This window comes from Cebus imitator, unplaced genomic scaffold (genome assembly GCF_001604975.1).
Source record: "Cebus imitator isolate Cc_AM_T3 unplaced genomic scaffold, Cebus_imitator-1.0 Scaffold832, whole genome shotgun sequence".
Taxonomy (NCBI): domain Eukaryota; kingdom Metazoa; phylum Chordata; class Mammalia; order Primates; family Cebidae; genus Cebus; species Cebus imitator.
This window is the reverse complement of record NW_016108147.1, coordinates 137727-158412: the sequence shown is the minus strand read 5'-3', so window position 1 is coordinate 158412 and position 20686 is coordinate 137727. Positions and strand designations below refer to the sequence as shown.

Below are 20686 nucleotides of genomic sequence, written 5' to 3'. Positions count from 1 at the left end.
CAAATTAAGAAAGAATAAATTTGTTTGAAAACGTTGTTCTTCCTCTATGGAATGAAAATCTAGAAAATTTTCATATGATTTTTTGTATTTTTTTGTCAAAAACATTGATATAAAAGCCAGTGTTCTTCTATAATTTGCCTTTGCCAACAGTAGTGGAATTAAGGTTTTCTAAAATACACATCATTTGGTTTTAAAAAGATACCAAAGATTAAAAAAAAGCTGGACATTGAAGTATTTAAGACATATTTTAATCAGTAATATACCATTGTAATAGGGAAAAGAGTCTAGCATGAACCAAACTCAACTTGGATTTGTACACAGGCAACCATGCATTTTTACAGAAAACTGGACACTAAAGTGATAAAGATTTTAATCAGTGATTGATTATTGCAATAGGTAAAACTGCTCATCATAAACTGAAGTCAATTTCAGTTTATACAAAGGTAACTGGGTATTTTAAAGAGAGAATGAAATAACAAAGAGAAAGGTGATTGGGGTTTCAGTAGAGCCAGGGAAGTAAAAAAAATTACAATATCAGGGAGGTTGGGGTCGAGGGAGAGTTCATTTGAAATCCATCTGGGTTTTCTAACTAGTGCTTGTGAAAGTTAGGGTCCTATCCTTCTATAGAGACTGGGAGTCAGGGATCTTATCTTCAGGTATTGGTTGAAACAAACAGTAAATTCTTCCTGCATCCTTGAGTTTTATCAGGTAAGGTAAGCACTTTAAGAGAGGCTAGCATCTTCCTAAGGATGTGGTTTTGAGCTGTTAGAAACTACATTAGTGTTTGTTAAAGTCTTTATAAGTCAAGGTTGAGGCCTAGTAAAAAGAAGGCTCAGAGGAGCCTGGCTAGAGTTTAGTCAAGGAAAAACTTCCTGTCAGAGTGCTTGTTGGTAAGTATATATTTCATTTGAATAACCTCAGCATCAGCAAGTATTTTAGTTTGGTAAACTACTTCAAATGATTAGTAATCCTTTGTTTTACGGATCTTCTGGGAACTAAGCAGTGAACCAAATAGACAGAATCCCTGCTCTCAAATAGTTCATATTCTGGTGAAAGGATAAACTAATAAACAAATTGGGACATGTGTGAGTTTGATGTTTTAAAGAACAGAAAGATCTAAATAGCTAGAATAGATTGAGCAAAAGGGAAAATATTATGATATAGAGTCAATAGGCATTGAAGGACCTACAAGGAGGGCATTGTAGGCTTGTTCCATGTGCGTAAAATGAAACCAATCCTGCTCCTTCGTCAATACTGATAACAAGGAATTGTTATCTGAGTTGATGGACATGAGGGAGTCCCTCATTCCACAAGGTGGTTTGATGAGAAACTGTCCAGCATAAAATCATAAAGAATCAAGCCTCTTATATTCTCTCTTAGGAAGGTGAACACAGGTATCCAAGTACCAGTCACTGGAATATATATGTATTATGAATCATAATGAGCTGTTGCTGTGACCCTCACCCTCTAGGAAACAGTCTTGTAACTGCTGAAACCTAGGGTGACTAGGTGGTTCCTCCCTTGCTGCCTCAATTTTTTGTGTAACTTAACAATAAATCGTCTTTAATAAAGTTAACCTGGGCATCCAAGTGGATTCTTCGCAATTTTAAATGATCTAATGCAGGCCACCATCTATGGTCTATTAATGCTCTATCCATTGTTTTGTGTGTATGTACTTTTCAGTTATTGACTTAAGATAAAAATTACTGGCTCAAAGATTTTAGTTTCTTTAGGTTTACCTAGCAAGCATAGCACTTTGATTAGCCAGCTGCATAAGTCTGGCAGAACAGAGGCCTAGGGAAGCCTATTTAAAGGCCTTTTATGTAACAAAATAGACTATAAATAAACAAATGCATGGATAGTTAATTATCTTAGAAGTTTCTCTAGATGGTGAATATCAAATATAGTAGACTTAAAAGGATTGTGATATAGGCTAGAGATAGCATTCTCAAAGTATTTAAAGGAAAGAAGATGTTAGCCACTAATATAGTCTTAATGTCTTTTAATTTTGTTTTTGTTTTTGTTTTCAGAAATATCTTTCTCATAGTGGCTTAACCATACGTAACATTTTTCCTCTATTAAGTGATGTTAATGGAATGAAGTATATGTGTACCTCAAACTTTGCATTAGAGTTTGGCCCTTAATATTTCAAACCTAATAACTCAAAAGTAAAATAATTTTCTCTCTCTTATAACTCTAATTTTTGTCATAAGTTTCCCATGATTTCTCTCTGCAGGGAGGACTGTGTCTCATGTTAATAATGAAGTGGTTTTAAATTTCTTTTAACACAATGCACAGAAAACTAGTCATATTACAGATTGATAATCACTATTATGAGAAACAGTAAATGAACAACACATCCTAAATTTACAAAAGGACAATTTTGAAATAAATTCTGGTATGGATAGTCATGCAACATAATACCACATAGTCATTAATATAATGTTGGAAAAGAGTTAATATTAACTTGGGAAATTGAAAACTAAGACAAGTTTGCACATATATTATAATCATAATTATGCAAGGAGGAGAATCTATTAAGCGCTTAAAATAATGGAAGTCAATACAATGGAGTTAAATTTAATATTAATGGTGACCTGTGAGTAGAGCTATATTTTTTCATTCTTCTATTTTTTTATTTTTCTGATTTTATATAACTAGTGTATATTACTTTTATAATGAAAAAAAAAAAACCCAAAACTTTAAATCAAAACATAATATATCCAAGATCACTTTTCTTCCTAAGCACAATAACATAATGAACCCAGCCTCCAGGTCATATGTTAGAGCAAGCTTGTCCAGCCAGTGTCTTCGGCATGGGCAGCATGCAGCCCAAGAAAACTTTGAAGGTGGTCCAACACAAATTTGTAAATTTTCTTAAAACATCATGCAATTTTTTTTTTGCATTTTTTTTTTAGTTCATTAGTTGTTGTTAGTGTTAGTGTATTTTATGTGTGGCCCAAGACAATTCTTTATCTTCCAATGTAGCCCAGGGAAGCCAAAAGATTGGACACCCCTATATAAGAGCATCTTCATCATCATTTCTTGGTTCCCTGAGATTACATATGAAACTGTAGGAACCAGAAATCAGACAATATCTAGGATAAACACACACACACCCCTTGGGAGTAATTATAGCTTATTATGAGATTTTCTAAAAGTTGAATAACAAAAAAAGGAATCTTATTAATTGAAAGTTCTTGTAGTTTTGTGCTTATTTAACATAGGGTTTTATCAGACAGTATTTTGTTTCAGTTAAGTATAAGAATAAACAAAGCTACAATATAGACATATATAACCAAATTTTTATCTCTTCCAGTCTAAATCATATCTAGTAATTAAAAAGGTTATTCCCATCTCATGCCTGTAATCCCAGCACTTTGGGAGGCCAAGGCACTCGGATCATCTGAGGTCAGGAGTTTGACACCAGCCTGGCCAACACGGTGTAACCCCGTCTCTACTAAAAATACAAAACTTAGCTGGGCATGGTGGTGCACACCTGTAATCTCAGCTATTCAGGAGATCAGAAGGCTGAGGCAGGAGAATTGCTTGAAACTGGGAGAAAGAGGTTACAGTGAGCCAAGATTGCACCACGGCACTCCAACCTGGGTGACAGAGTGCAACTCCGTGTCCAAAACAAACAAACAAACAAGTTTATTTCCCATATACTCAGGAAGGGATAAGGTATTTAAGCCTTCTCCATTTGTTTGAATCAATTCATGTTCTAGGCAAATCATTCTTCATTCATTTTGTAAATAAAATTTTATTGCAACACAATCACATGTATGTTTAGGTATTGTCTATGACTGCTTGCCTGCTACAAGGGCAGGTAGAGTACAGCAGTTGTTACAGAAACTAGATGGCTCAGAAAGCCTGAAATATTTTTCAAATGAACCTTGCAGAAAAAGTTTACTAATCCTGTCAGCAAATTGGTCAGTGATATAGTAGGTACAAGTTACAATTGAATATTGAGCACTTGAAATGTGGCTAGTTTGACAGGGAAATTGAATTCTTATTTTTATTTAGTTTTAATTAACTTAAATTTAAATAGTCATATGTGACTAGTGCCTTGTTAGAAAATGCAAAGCTACAGCTAGAAAGTGCAAAGCTAGTAAATAAAAACATCTTTTTATTGTAAAATAAGGAAGAAATGAATTAAGGGGCATGGAATAAAACTAAGGATATGTGGACATGATTTATAATCCAGAAAATGAATGGGAAACAAAAACTTACCAGTGATTGCACAGTATTTTATAAAATATATCCCTATCTTTGTAGTTTGCATTATTGTCTTTCTGAACTGAAAAAATAGGTTCCTGAAACTTATGAATGATTTTGTGCGGCTGATAGCTCTTGCTAGTGAGTTTTCTGAAACTCAAAAAAGTTTTAAGCAGATCGCTGTTTAAGATCATGCTAAATATAGAAAACAATAGAAAGCTTGAAAAACTCTCAAGAACCACTAATAGTGACTGCATACTTTGCAGGAGGAGAGAGAAAGCAGGATCATTGGGAGGACAACACATCATTAGGCTATACTTACCTTCTGGTCCCCTTTAAAAAGTGGCAAAGAAGCCCAAAAATTAAAGAAAATAAAGAAAAATGAAAGATCAGCTGTAGAAAATTATTTTTATACAACCAGAGAGACCTCCTAAATAGATTGTTGCTTACATCCAGAGGTGTGCTGGTAAACCTACTCTTTGGTGGGGGTGTGGGGACTTAATTTGCAGTGTTTGCCAGTTTCCATGGTGTAAATATTCCCATGTTGGCCAATTTCAAGATACAGACTGTTTAACAACCAAATTTCTGAACATTTAACAATCAGCTCTTGGTATTGCTGCCAATCATTAGAGTAGTTCAGATCTTAAGAGATACAGGTATATGTGTGTGTGTGTGTGTGTGTGTGTGTGTGTGTATGTGACAGAGAGGGCAGGGGGCAAGTACTTGCCTTCCATAACTAAAGTGCTTCACTGTTTCATTTCTCTAGGTCTTTGTTTATGCCCATGTATGTGTATTTGAAATCAGAAAGCAAGAAAATATAAGAAACAAAATTATAGCAAGGCATATTCAACATGGACTGAATTTTCTCCCCTTTTAGTTTTGGAAGCCTAAAATCAAAAATTAGGGTGACCTTTGTCTCATTAAATTATTGGCAAAACTGAGGCAAAGATTATCTCCCTGACTAAACTTCATACAGGTTCCTCTTAGTCCTATTTTTTACTAGGTCTCATCTTTGGTCCTTGTCTTCAGCTTATTTGCCTAGTTTAACAAGAATCCCACTAATTTTGTTTACAGAGAATTCACCACCCTTGATATTTGATTATCCTCATTTCTGATCAAATACCTCATTTCTCACCCTTGATATCTGATCACCTTAGGCTACCATCAGCAAGAATACTGTTAAGTTGGTTTAGCAAGAATTGCCCCAAACGTGAATTCTCCTCTTAGTAATTACATCTACTGAACCTATCATTCTGCTCATTGGCTGTAAATTCCCAGGTGTCTTTGCTTTATGCAGAGTTGAACCCAATCTCTCACCTCTATTGTGATAGTCCTGATATCTACTCCAATAGTCTTGAATCAAGTTTCCCTTACCATTTTAACGAGCATAAGAATAATTTTTCAACAATTATGGGGTTACAACTTAGCATCAGATGTATCATTGGACCCCCAGGCCTCTCACCCAAGACCCTAAGTATATGCCATTGAAGCCTTTGTCTTCACTCCTTAGTTATTGATCAGAGATCCATTGGTGAGTCCAACTCCTGAGCCATTGCTGTGGATGACAGTCCACTGAAGCATTTTAAGGACAGGTTTTGATTCCTAGGGCTCTGAGTACGTTCTCTGAAGCTCAGTTAGATATCTTGAAAGGTAATTCCTGGGCTGGAAGTTCCTGCTGGCATTGAATTTTAAGTAGATATTCACTTACTTACTCCTGGATTGGATTTTTTTTTTTTTCTTGTCTACTTGTGAGGCCTCTTTGTTCTATTTGATCCTGCTTCTCTCATAGGAAATTTTCAGTCAACTGAACCTCCCTTTGTTGAACCCTTCATAACTATGTTCTTCCACTGTGGTGCTAACTGCCAACTTTCTACCTTGTTGGCATGATTTTACTAAGAACAAATTGGAACTCCATCGGCTTCTTCAGAAAATTTAAATGTAACCAAACTTGCTCATCTATGACCTCTCCATTCCGATAACTTCTCCTCCTCCCTCCTTCTTTTACCAGCTTCCATCTTCCCTTCAGTTTCCTTGAATTCTTTGAAATGTCTTCCTTCACAACAATCTACCTCCTCCACCCCTCTGTCCATCCCTGCCAGGATTTTCCCTTCCCATTCAAGCTCCTAAATTTTTTATACTCACTTTAACTTTAGGCCCCTCCTCCCCCACTTGGGGCTCTCAAGGTATTGGGGAGCTGTTTCCAACTACATATTTGAAAAAAAGAAAATCTTAAAAGTCTCCTCCATGAATACTGTTAAAAAGAAATATTGAGAAGATAACTTTGATATCACCAGCAATACAATTCAGATAAAAATATGAAGCAGAGAGAAGATGAGAACCAGATATTTTAAGTAAACCAGTGAGTTTTATATTACTATATTTATCAGACTCATGACTGACATTTCAGAATAAAAGCTACAGTCTCTATTTGTACTTGTCTGTATGTTTGGGCATGTATGTATGTTATCTATATGCAATATTTTTAATTTCCAAGTAGCATTACCAAATTAGTTTCTAAAATCATATAGTCCTTTCTAATTGGCTTAAAGATAATCACATACAAAAATTAAACATTCCTTAAACTCCCAGAAATATAGAAACTAATCAAAATGTTTTTTGAGTATATGTAACTTACATAATTATTGGTAAATATGACTAATTTGATATTGTTGGTTTAACTAATATGGATATGCCTTCTGACTTATCAGAATTAAGTACATAGGGGAAGAAAAATGTCATGACTTTCTACTGTTTGAAGTTCTCAGGTAGGGCTCTAACAACAGAAATATTGACAGATAAAAGCATAAAAATGCATTTAATATTAGTTTTATGTGACATGAAAACCTGCATAATGAAATTAACACCTGAAGAAATAATTAAACCTGAGTGGTTTTATGATAGGTTTGATGAAGAGTGGAAAGTTTTGGAAGAATGTCATAAGACAAAGAGTATGAGCTAAGTGTAGTAAACCAAAAGGATCTTAACAGGGATTGTTCATTCACATTCCTCTCACTGTCCCTCCATCTTGAGAGATGAGGATCCTCCTTCCCTCTGGGTATTGGGAGAGAACCTCTTATATAAGTCTATTACGATATACATTAGTGGAGAAGGGCAGAGGAAGGTCACGGAGTTCTTCCTGACATTTTTCAAGTTCCTTTAGCTTAAAAGAGTTAACACAACAAGGTGGCATGAGAGATCTACTGTGAGTCTGATGGGCTTCCCTTTGTGCATAACCTGACCTTTCTCCCTGGCTGCCCTTAGCATTTTTTCTTTCATTTCAACCCTGGTGAATCTGACGATTATGTGTCTTGGGGTTGCTCTTCTCTAGGAATATCTTTATGGTGTTCTTTGTATTTCCTGAATTTGAATGTTGGCCTCCCTTGCTATGTTGGGGAAGTTCTTCTGGATAATATCCTGAAGAGTGTTTTCCAACTTGGCTTCAGTCTCCCTGTCACTTTCCGGTACACTGATCAAACATAGATTTGGTCTCTTCATATAATTCCCTGTTTCTTGGAGGCATTGTTTATTTATTTTCACTCTTTTTTCTCTTATCTTGTCTTCTCACTTTATTTCATTGAGCTGATCTTCTATCTCTGATACCCTTTCTTCCATTTGATCAATTCAGCTATTTAAACTTGTGTATGCTTCACGAAGTTCTCATGCTGTGATTTTCAGCTCCATCAAGTCGTATATGTTTTTCTCTACGCTGGTTATTCTAGTTAGACTTTTGTCTAACCTTTTAAGCAAGATTCTTAGCTTCCTTGCATAGGGTTAGAACACGCTGCCTTAGCTAGGAGAAGTTTGTTATTACCCACTTTCTGAAGCCTGCTTCTGTCAGTTCATCAAACTCACTCTCCATCCAGTTTTGTTCCCTTACTTTTGAGGAGTTGCAATCCCTTGGAGCACAAGATGCATTCTGGTTTTTGGAGTTTTCAACCTTTTTGTGCTGGTTTCTTCCCATCTTTGTGGTTTTATCTACCTTTGGTCTTTGAAGTCGGTGACCTTTGAATGGGATCTCTGAGTGGGCATGCTTTCTGTTGATGTTGAAACTATTTCTTTCTGTTTGTTAGTTTTCCTTCTAACAGTCAGTGCCCTCTGCTGCAGGTCTGATGGAGTTTGCTGGAGGTTTACTCCAGACTCTGCTTGTCTGGAAATCACCAGCAAGGGCTGCAGAACAGCAAAGATTGCTGCCTTTTCATTTCTCTGGTATCTTTGTCTCAGAAGGGTACCTGCCAGATGCAGCCAGAGCTTTCCTGTATGAGGTGTCTGTTAGCCTCTGCTGGGAGATGTCTCCTAGTCAGGATACAGGGTGGTCAGGGAGCCACTTGAGGCAATCAGTCCCTTACCAGAGCTTGAGTGCTTTGCTGGGAGCTCCACTCTCCCTTCAGAGCTGCCAGACAGGTACATTTAAGTCTGCTGAAGCCGTACCCACAACTGTCCCTTTTCCCAGGTATTCTGTCCCAGGAAGGTGGGGGGCTTTATTTGTAAGTCCCTGAGGGACTGCTGCCTTTTTTTAGAGATGCCCTTCCAAGCAAGGAGGCAGTCTAGTGACACAGTCTGCATGTAGTGGCCTTGCTGAGCTGCCATTAGCTCCACACAGTCACTGTGTAAACTTCCTGGCGACTTTGTTTACACAGGTGAGCCTCAGCAATGGTGGAAGCCTGTCCCTCCACAGAGCTCAAACATCCCAGGTCGAGCTCAGACTGCTGTGCTGACTGCAAGAATTTCAAGCTAGTGGATCTTAGCTTGCTGATCTTCATGGGAGTGGGACCCACCAAACCAGATCACTTGGCTCCCTATCTTTGGCCCCCTTTTTCAGGGGAATGAGGTGTTCTTTCTCCCTGGTTTTCCAGGTGCCAATATGGTATGGAAAAAAAAAAAGCTGCTGTGGCTAGCTCAGTGTCTTCCCAAACAGTTGCCCAATTTTGTGTTGGAAACCCAGGGTGCTGGTGTTGTAGGCACCAGAGGGTATCTCCTGATCTGTGGCTTGTGAAGACTGTGGGAAAAGTGTAGTATGTGAGCCAGACTGCCAGAGTGCCAGGAAAAGTCCCTAATGGCTTCCCTTGGTTAGGAGAGGGAGTTTTCCAGTGGCTTGCACTTCCCAGGTGAGGTGATGCCCCATCCTGCTTCAGCTCACCCTCCTTGGGCTTCCCCCATTGTCTAACCAGTCCCATTGACATGAACCAGGTACCTTAGTTGGAAATGCAGAGATCACCTGCCTTCTGTATCACTCTCACTAGGAGCTGCACACTGGAGCTGTGCCTATTTGGCCATCTTTCCACTGCCTCGTATAGTTCAACTTTAAAGCAAGGATAATAATAATATCTTTTCCAATGTTAACCTCCCAAGGAAATAAGAAAGTGTGTACATACAGTGACTGCTGCTGCCCAGATGTCCGTGGTCATTGGTCACCTCTTGCCCTCACCTCCCACTTTCTCCTCTCTCCTCAGAGGAGGAGCCTAAAATTCATATTACCTAAAGATGGTTCTTTAGGAAACAAATTCTGCTACATTTTCAGTTTGCTGGCTCTGAATAAAGTTGCTTTCCTTGTTCAAATACCTTGTCTACCAAATTATTGTCTATCATAAAGTGAGTGCTACAATCATTGGACTTGGTTACTAGATGTTCAAGATTATAAAAAATATAGATTCAACCTAAGAACAGACCTACAAGTAAAAGCAGTAAAAAAAGAAGAAATATGTAAGTATTTTGGTTTTGAATTTTTGATATGTGTCCAACATACGAGTGCTGTAAAAATAGCTAACAGATGAGAACACATGGACACAGAGAGGGGAGCATCACACACTGGAGTCTGTTGGGGGGGACTAGGGGAGGGACAGCGGGGGTAGGGAGTTTGGGAGGGATAACATGGGGAGAAATGCCAGATATTGGTGATGGAGATGGAGGCAGCAAACCACATTGTCATGCATGTACCTATGCAACAATCCTGCATGTTCTTCACATGTAGCCCAGAACCTAAATTGCAATTTTATATATATATATATATATATATGAAAACAATTTGGGATGATGACTAGCTTTGTTTAATATAATAATATATTTGCATAAAAATAATTTTTAAAATCTTTTTGGTAATTTGCAAACTTAAGGTTATGCTAAGTTAAGTAACATTAATTAAATATTTAGATTAATTCTAAATAAGATAAAATACAAAAGTATTTGTAAGTTTAAGTCTGTATATGTTTGGCCTCTTAATTTTATATAATACAAACAAATTACTGTATTTAAGTCTCCTATTAAATGTTTTTATTGTCAATTTGAAAAAATGTAGTATGAGAAATCATATGCCTATACAATTGTAAAATATGTTTATAAAATTTGCTAGTCTGCTACAGAATCCTGTTATACAGCAGACAATTTATAATTGTCTACTTCCTAGGTTTCTCTGTAAAAAATACATTACTAATGGTGAAAAATTATAAACAATATGTAAAGCTAAACCAACTAGAAGCCATAAGGATCAAAGAAAATAAGCTTTTTTGCTAAGTATACAAGAAAAATAGAATGTGTTTACATGTATAAGCAATACAAAACATGAAGAATGTGTTTTTGTTAAGGAAAAATATACAGTAATTTTATCCCTAGTAAAATGTGTATTGGAGCAAGGGTTTTTTCTCTGCCTTTTTTTTTTTTTTTCTTTTTTGAGACACAGTTTCCCTCGGTTGCCCAGGCTGGAGTGCAGTGGCACAACCTTTGCCTACCAGGGTCAAGTGATTCTCCTGCCTCAGCTGCCCAAGCAGCTGGGATTACAAGCCCCCACCACCACACCCAGCTAATTTTTGTAATTTTTTTTTATACTTCAAGTTCGGGGGTACATGTTGAGAACGTGCAAGTTTGTTACATATTTATACGTGTGACATGGTGGTTTGCTACATCCATCACCGTCATCTACATTAGGTATTTTAGGTATACTTCCTAATGTTATCCCTCCACTAGTCCTCCACCCACCGACAGGTCCCAGTGTGTGATGTTCCACTCCATATGTCCATGTGTTCTCATTGTTCAACTCCCACTTATGAGTAAGAACATGCGGTATTTGGTTTTCTGTTCTTCTGCTGGTTTGCTGAGAAGGATGGTTTCCAGCTTCATCCATGTCCCTGCAAAGGACATGAACTCATCATTTTTTATGGCTGCATAGTATTCCACAGTGTATATGTGCTACATTTTCTTTATCCAGTCTATCATTGATGAGCATTTGGGTTGGTTCCAAGACTTTGCTATTGTGAGCAGTGCCACAATAAATATATGTGTGCATGTCTCCTTATAATAGAATGATTTATAATTCTTTGGGTGTATACCCAGTAATTGGATTGCGGGGTCAAATTTTGTTTCTGGTTCTAGATCCTTGAGGAATCACCACCCTGTCTTCCACAATGGTTGAACTGATTTACACTCCCACCAACAGTAAAAGCATTCCCATTTCTCCACATCCTCTCCAACACCTGTTGTTTCCTGACATTTTAATGATCACCATTGTAACTGGCCTGAGATGGTATCTCATTGTAGTTTTGATTTGCATTTCTCTAATGACCAGTGATGATGAGCTTTTTTTCATGTTTGTTGGCTGCATAAATGTTTCTTTTTGTAAAGTGTCTTTTTATACCCTTCACACACTTTTTGATGACGTTGTTTATTTTTTAATTGTAGATCTGTTTAGGTTCTTGTAGATTCTGGATTTGAGCCCTTTGTCAGATGGGTAGATTGCAAAAATTTTCTCCCATTCTATAGGTTGCCTGTTCACTCTGATGATACTTTCTTTTGCTGTGCAGAAGCTCTTTAGTTTAATTAGATCCCATTTGTCTATTTTGGCTTTTGTTGTCATTGCTTTTGGTATTTTAGTCATGAGGTCCTTGCCCATGCCTATGTGCTGAATGATATTGCCTAGGATTTCTTCCAGGGTTTTTATGGTTTTAGGTCTTAGATTTCAATCTTTAATTCACCTGGAGTTAACTTTTCTATAAGGTGTTAGGAAGGTAACCAGTTTCAGCTTCCTGCATATGGCTAGCCAGTTTTCCCAACCTCATTTATTAAATAGGGAATCCTTTCCCCATTGCTTGTTTTTGTCAGGTTTTTCAAAGATCAGATGGTTGTAGGTGTGTGGCATTACTTCCGAGGCTTCTGTTCTCTTCCATTGGTCTATATCTCTGTTTTGGTACCAGTACCATGCTGCTTTGATTACTGTAGCCTTGCAGTATAGTTTGAAGTAATGTAGTGTGATGCCTCCAGCTTTTTTTTTTTCCCCCCTTAGGATTTTCTTTGCTATGCGAGCTCTTTTTTGGTTCCATATAAAATTTAAGGTGGTTTTCTCCAATTCTGTGAAGAAAGTCAATGGTAGCTTGATGAGGATAGCATTGAATGTATAGAGTACTTTGGGCAGTATGAACATTTTAATGATATTGATTCTTACTAACCATGAGCATGGAATATTTTCCCATCTTTTTGTGTCCTCTCTTATTTCTTGGAGCAGTGGTTTGTAGTTCTCCTTGAAGAGGTCCTTCACATCTCTTGTTAGTTTTATTCCTAGGTATTTTAATCTCTTTGTAGCAATTGTGAATGGGACTTACTCATGATTTGGCAGTCTATTTGTTAGTGGTGTATAGGAATCCTTGCGATTTTTGCACATTGATTTTGTATCCTGAGATTTTGCTGAAGTTGTTTATCAGCCTAAGGAGATTTTGGGCTGAAATGATGGGGTTTTCTAAATATATAATCATGTCGCCTGCAATTGGATACAATTTGACTTCCTTTTTTCCTAATTGAATAACTTTATTTCATTTTCTTGCCTGATTGCCCTGCCCAGAACTTCCAATACTATGTTGAATAGGAGTGGTGAGAGAGGGCATCCTTGTCTTGTGTCAGTTTTGAAAGGGCACGCTTCCAGTTTTTGCCCATTCACTATGATACTGGCTGTGGGTTTGTCATATATAGCTGTTATAATTTTGAGACACATTTCATCAATACCTAGCATATTTAGAGTTTTTAGTTTAAAGGACTGTTCAATTTTGTCCAAGGCTTTCTCTGCATCTATTGAGATAATCATGTGATTTTTGTCATTGGTTCTGTTTATGTGATGGGTTACATTTACTGATTTGCTTATGTTGAGTCAGCCTTGCATCCCAGGGATGAAGCCAACTTGATCATGATGAATAAGCTTTTTGATGTGCTGTTGGATTTGATTTGCCAGTATTTTTTTGAGGATTTTCACATTGATGTTCATCATGGATATTTTGGCCTGCAATTTTCTTTTTTAGTTGTGCCTCTTTCAGGTTTTGGTTTCAGGACAATGTTGGTCTAATAAAATGGGTTAGGGAGGATTTCCTCTTTTTTATTGTTTGGAATAGTTTCAGAAGGAATAGTATCAGCTCCTCTTTATACCTCTGGTAGAATTCGGCTGTAAACCCTTCTGGTCCTGGACTTTTTTGTTTGGTGGGCTATTAATTGCTGCCTCAATTGCAGACTTGTTATGGTTCTATTCAGGGATTCAACTTCTTCCTGGTTTAGTCTTGGGAGGGTGTAAGTGTCTAGGTGTTTATACATTTCTTCTAGATTTTCTGGTTTATTTGCCTAAAGTTGTTTATAGTATTCTCTGATGGTAGTTTGTATAACTGTGGGATTAGTGGTGATATCCCCTTTATCATTTTTTATTGCTTTTATTTGATTCTTCTCTCTTTTATTTTTTATTGGTCTGGTTATCAGTTTATCTATTTTGTTGATCTTTTCAAAGAACCAGCTTCTGGATTAATTGATTTTTTGAAGGGTTTTTTTTTTTGTGTGTGTGTGTGTGTATTTATCTCCTTCAATTTTGCTCTTATCTTAGTTATTTCTTGTCTTCTGCTAGCTTTTAAATTTGTTTGATCTTTCTCATCTAGTTCTTATAATTGTGACATTAGGGTATGGATTCTATATCTTTCCTCTTTCTCTTGTTGGCATTTAGTGCCATAAGTTTCCCTCTAGACACTGTTTTATATGTGTCCCAGAGCTTCTGGTACATAGAGACTGTTTGTTATGATTCTCATCCTTTTGCATTTGCTGAGGAGTGTTTTACTTCCAATTATGTGGTCTATTTTAGAATAAGCATGACATGGGGCTGAGAAGAATGTATATTCTGTGGATTTGGGGTGGAGAGTTCTTTAGATGTCTATTAGGTCCCCTTTTGTCTAGATCTGAGTTCAAGTTCTGGATATCCTTGTTAATTTTCTGTCCTGTTCATCTATCTAATATCAACAGTGGAGTGTTAAAATCTCCCACTATTATTGTGTGGGAGCCTAGATCTCTTTGTAGGTCACTAAGAACTTGCTGTGTGTATCTGGGTGCTACTGTATTGGGTGCATATATATTTAGGATAGTTAACTCTTCTTGTTGCATTGATCCCTTTACCGTTATGTAATACCCTTCTTTGTCTCTTTTGATCTTTGTTGGTTTAAAGTCTGTTTTATCAGAGACTAGGATTGCATTCCCTGCTTTTTTTGCTTTACATTTTCTTGGCAAATCTTTCTCCATGCCTTTATTTTGAGCCTATACTTGTCTTTGCATATGAGATTGGTCTCCTGAATATAGTACATCAATAGATCTTGGCTTTTTATCCAATTTACCAGTCTGTGTCTTTTAATTGGGGCATTTAGCCCATTTATATTTAAGGTTAATATTGTTACGTGTGAATTTGATCCTGCCATTTTGATGCTAGCTGGTTGTTTTGGCCATCAGTTGATGCAGTTTCTTCATAGTGTCGATGGTCTTTAAATTTGGTATGTTTTTGCAGTGGCTGGTACTGGTTATTCTTTTCCATGTTTAGTGCTTCCTTCAGGATCTCTTGCAAGGCAGGCCCGGTGGGGACAAAATCTCTCAGCATTTTCTTGTTTGTAAAGGATTTTATTTCTCATTTGCTTATGAAGCTTAGTTTCACTGGATATGAAATTCTAGGTTTAATATTCTTTTCTTTAACATTGTTGAATAATGGCCCCTGCTCTCTTCTGGCTTGTAAGGTTTCTGCCAAGAGATCCACTGTGAGTCTGCTGGGCTTCCTTTTGTGAGTGACCTGACTTTCTCTCTGGCTGCCCTTAGCATTTTTTCTTTTATTATAACCCTGGTGAATCTGACAATTATGTTTCTTTGGGTACACTTCTCAAGGAGTATCTTTGTGTTTTTCTCTGTATTTCCTGAATTTGAATGTTGGCTTGCCTTGCTAGGTTGGGTAGTTCTTCCAGATAATATCCTGAAGTATTTTCCAACTTTGTTTTATTCTCCTAGTCACTTTCATGTACACCAATGAAATGTAGATTTGGTGTTTTTACATAATCCCATATTTCTTGGAGGCTTTGTTCATTTCTTTTCACTTTTTTTTTCTCTAATCTTGTCTTCTCACTTTATTACATTGAGTTGATCTTCAATCTCTGATATTCTTTCTTCCATTTGATTGATTTCGGCTATTTAAATTTGTGTATGCTTCATGAAATTCTCACACTGTATTTTTCAGCTCCATCAGGTCATTTATGTTCTTCTCTTAACTGGTTATTCTAGTTAGCATTTCTTCTAACCTTTTTTCAAGGTTATTATCTTTTTTGCATTGGGTTAGAACATGCTCCTTTAGTGCAGAGAAATTTGTTACTCCCTACCTTATGAAGCCTGCTTCTGTCAATTCATCAAACTCATTCTCCATCCAGTTTTGTTCCCTTGCTGATGAGGAGTTGTGATCTCTTGGAGAAGAAGAGGCATTCTGGTTTTTGGAATTTTCAGCCTTTTTGCTCTAGTTTTTTCCCATCTTCATGGATTTATCTACCTTTGGTCTTTGAAGTTGGTGACCTTTGGATGGGGTCTCTGAGTGGACATCTTTTTGTTGATGTTGAAACTACTTCTTTATAAGTTTTTCTTGTAACAGTCAGTGCCCTCTGCTGCAGGTCTGATGGAGTTTGCTGAAGGTCCACTCCAGACCCTGCTTGCCTGGGAATCACCACTGGTGACTGCAGAACAGCAAAGAGTACTGCCTGTTTTTTCCTCTTGTACCTTCATCCTAGAAGGGTATCCAGCAGATGCCAGCCAGAGCTCTCCTCTATGAGGTGTCTGTCTGCCCCTACTAGGAAATGTCTCCCAGTCAGGATACACCTGTGTCAGGTAACCACTTGAGGAGGCAATCTATTCCTTATCAGAGCTCATACACTGTCCTAGGAGATCTGATGCTCTCTTCAGAGCTTCCAGGCAGGGACTTTATGTCTGCTGAAGCTCTAGTTCGTGTAGTTTTTAATAGAGACTGGGTTTCACCATGTTGGTCAGGCTGGCCTCGGACTCCTAACTTCATGTGATTTACTCACCTTGGCCTCCCAAAGTGCTGGACATACAGGCCTGAGCCACCATACATGGCTGTCTTTACCTTTTTTAGTAGTCTTCTTAGGAAACCAAGATCTGTGTGTTATTAGAATAATTTTCTGTGCTTTATTTTACTAAGTCGTTTCACTTTACAAAAAAATGTTTTTATAACCATGTTACCTCCTATAGTTACTTTTGAATTATTTTACAGTCATTTTGTTTAGTAGGTAGCTAAGTACTGTTTTACAGTGAGTTACGTTCCTATTTAGTCAAATATTCAAAGCTTTTGATATTTTTCACAACTTTAGATATGTTGCCTTTCCAAAATTAAATGCTAAATGAATTCTTGGTCTCTAATTGACCTCGAGATTTCCTGGGGGGTGCCTGAAAAATCTCGAATAATGTTATTTTCCTTATTAAAAGAGATGTTACAGTTAACTAGGTCTGTTTGTATGTTGAATTGCACAAAAGCATTGTCAAATAAGAAAAGGTGCTTATACTCCCCCAGGTTATCATTGTATGGACAAATGTTATAAATATTTTAGATCAAGCATGGTGGATCACCCCTGTAATGCCAGCACTTTGGGAGATCAAGGCCACCTGAGGTCAGGAGTTTGAGACCAACCTGGCCAATATGGCAAAATCCTGTCTCTACTAAAAATACAAAAATTAGCCAAGCATGGTGGCACATGCCTGTAGTCCCAGCTACTTGGGAGGCTGAAGCATGAGAATCACTTGAATCCAGAAGACAGAGGTTATAGTGAGCTGAGATGAGGCCACTGCACTCCATCCTGGGTGACAGAGCAAGACTCCATCTCAAAAATAAATAGTAAATAAATAAAAGGGAGGGAGGCAGAAAGGATTTTAACAGAGTGGGAGTATCTAAAAGACTTGTAGAAAGGACTATGACTAGTATTACAGGGTACAGGCTCTGAAGGCATTGCTTAAATAACTTGGAAGCCATATTACTGGACTGCATGAGGATTTCCACAATTTTAGTAGAGAAGATGATGAGTTCATCAAACCACTAATCCAAGGTAGAGCATAATAGGAAGTAATTTCATGGGATTGGATGAATTTATAAAGAATGCTTACAATTTATTATGGCTTTTTCATTGGAAACTGGTTGGTTGTTTAATGTCAATGTTCTGGTTATGAGGAAACTGTTTCTCTTTTCTCTTAAATTATTTCTAATAATTAACAATTAGTAAATTATATATTTGTAAACAGAAATGCAACATTTATTTTTCTCCCTGTCTGTTCTCTCCAGAATTTTAAAATTCTTACTGAGTGATCTCATTTTTATTGCAATATAATTATTTTCATAAAGTAAATAAGAATAAGTTCCACTTGTAAAAAGACATAATTGGAAATGTTGATTACATAACCAAGGCATTGACTGCAATGTCATATTTGAGAAAGATGTGCATAGCGTCCGATATGACCAGACAGTTTTAACAAACTAAGGTTGATGTCATGGAGCCAGTCCTTACAAAGCTTCCTTGGATAATCCAGCCTGGCTTCTGGCTTACAGAGTTTCCAGCCTCTTGGCAGGCCTTTGAACCTTCAAATATTTGAGAGATCTCAAAAGGAGAGGTCTTCTTCTAGATCTAAAGGTTAAATCTGGCAGGTTAAATCTGGTGGTGTATTCTGGGCTTGGATTTCTATCCTGGAGGAGATTTTGAAAGTTTAATCAGAGATTTCCTTGTGAAAAGTTCCAGCAATGCAGACTCAAAAAGACTTATGTGGTCAATTACAATTTTTGTTACCATGATGTAATTAATCAAGCCAAATCTAGTAAGTCCAGACTTATTAACTAAAGAAGAATCAAAATGACTGGGAAAACATAAAGAGGGAAACTTTATGATTCGATGGAAAACTGTAACAAATCTTTGTATGTTATTAGATTTGAGTCCTATTAAATTGTCTTTGAGGTTTTATTACTGACCTGCAAACTGTACTGGATCTTTCAATCTTCCATACTTAATTTGTTCTTATAAACTTGTCAATTCTTCTAATTTTCTCTAACATCTGGCTACAGCCCTCAAAACTAATATTTTATTTTTTTCCTCCGCTTTCCTGACTTAGAGTCCTAAGAATCAAAATCTTACTGCTCAGATTAAGACTATCTAAAAAAGCCCTGCTAGCAAAATCTGGATGTTTCTATGCTCTGCTCTAGGGAAATAACCATGACTGTGACACTGATGTTTATAACACCACCAGAGACATTCATACTGCGGACCAGAAAACCTATCAGATGGTTCCTGCTGTCCTCATTTTATCATCTAAAGATCTAAAGATGCTTTAATCCCAATATTTAGAAGCGTTTACCCAACATCAAGAAATCTTCTAGACTGGCTGTTCTCTGGACTCGGACACTGGGATTCCAGTCTGCTCCAACTATTAATCATTGTTATTTTATTTTCATATAACTTTTCTCATTTAAATGCCTGATGGCTTGTACCAGCAACTGCCACCTCCCAATAGATGATTTAGTAACTAAACTTTCATTGGTCCCTAATGAAGCAAAGGTGACCAAAAGAATAATGAAATTATATCCCTGAACTCTTCTTTTTATATCCTTGTACTCTTCCATTAACAAGAGGAAGGCTGACAAAGATTCTCTCCCTGACCAAACCTTAAATAGGCTTCTCTGAGCCAAGCCATCTTTTCAACTTAGCCTCATCACTGGGCCCTGTCTTCAACCTGCTCAGTGTGGTTGTAGCAAGAATTTTGCTAAGTTAGTCTAGAGATGTTAAATTAAGTTTGGCCTAAAGCTAACTCCTTAAATATTTTAAGTTTGGCCTAAATGTTTCTCTGTGCACAATGAACTACAACCTAACTTTTATAAATACACCGTAACCCTCCCTTGTAAAAACTAGCTAAGTCTCAGCCAGTCACAACAGCTGAACTTCACTCAAGCACAGCCAGACAACTGTTCAAACCAGATTGAAACACGTTAATGCCCAGCTGTACCCAATCCAGCTGCTTCTGGAGCTCACTTCCATTTTCTTTACATCACTTTCCTTTTTCTGTCCATAAATGTTATATGACCATGTGGCTATACTGGAGTTTGTCTGAACCTATTCTGATTATAAAGGGTTTCCTGATTTGTAAATTTTTCTTTGGTTTTTCTTTTTACAGAGACAGTCCTCTACCTTTTCTATCTTATCAATCTGACCTGTTAAATCAGTGTAGCAAGAATAATCTCTACTCTTGATGTCTTCTTAATATTTTTTCATCTACTGACCACTTCTTTCTGTTCTGTGACTATAAGTTCCCAAATAATTTTACTGTGTTAGTAGTTGAGCCTGATCCCTCTTTGCTATAAGGATAATCAAGACAGCTAATACGATAGTCCTGAACATAGTCTTCCTTATCATTTTAACAAGTGACAAAATAATTTTTCTTTAACAATTGAAAAAAAAGTATATCATAGAGTTGTCTACTGGATTTTCAAGATGAATGAAGAAAATGTGATTTTGAATGAGCTCACACTGAACATATTGTATTAAATAATTGTGTGTACTAATCAATGCTACATGCAAACAAGGAACACATTTGCCAAATAAACCACATGGTTTCCAATTTAAGTATTTTCCTAGAACTAGAAAATTGTCACAGATGCATTCTGATGACAACCTAAAAAATCAGTCAAGAGCAAGAGTTAGGATTGAACCAAATCATGGAGGAGAAAAAGTCAGTTGCCAGACTTCACACTCTGCTTAGTGTCAGAATATTTCTTCTTGGTATTAATCAAAACCTTGGTTTTGACAAAGAGATATCCATGAAATTTATGCAAAGGGCTTTTTAAAGTTAAGCTGTCCTAACTTATTTTCCACAAAGTTTACTTGAGTTTTTTTTTTTTTTCTTCATTAACTCAGGCACTCATTCCTTATAATATTTTAAATTATTGCTAGCTCATGAATTTGAAGTTCCCCTAAAATACTGTCTTTAAAATTACATGACAGTTAACATACTTGTCCCCTTTTGTGCTAAATCTGTAAGAGACTAGACAGCATATTTTAACATAAACCATTCATATGTGTTTATTCAAGACAGGAAAATGCAATTCTCATGGACATGTTGCTACCCTTAGTAGTTATTTCTGAACAAAAACTTAAGTTTTTGGATGAGACTTTCATTT

General features: G+C 36.9%; 1 protein-coding gene across 2 annotated transcripts in view; it reads right to left on the bottom strand.

Annotated features, from left to right (window-relative positions):
* The window catches only part of SPIN4 (spindlin family member 4), a 50069-nt gene that overhangs the window by 28085 nt on the left and 1298 nt on the right, over nucleotides 1-20686 (bottom strand). For both annotated transcript variants that reach the window (XR_005198628.1, XM_037735545.1), the window contains exon 2: nucleotides 6361-6422. The gene's annotated coding sequence lies outside the window, so the exon portion shown is untranslated. The remainder of the gene's footprint in view (nucleotides 1-6360; nucleotides 6423-20686) is intronic.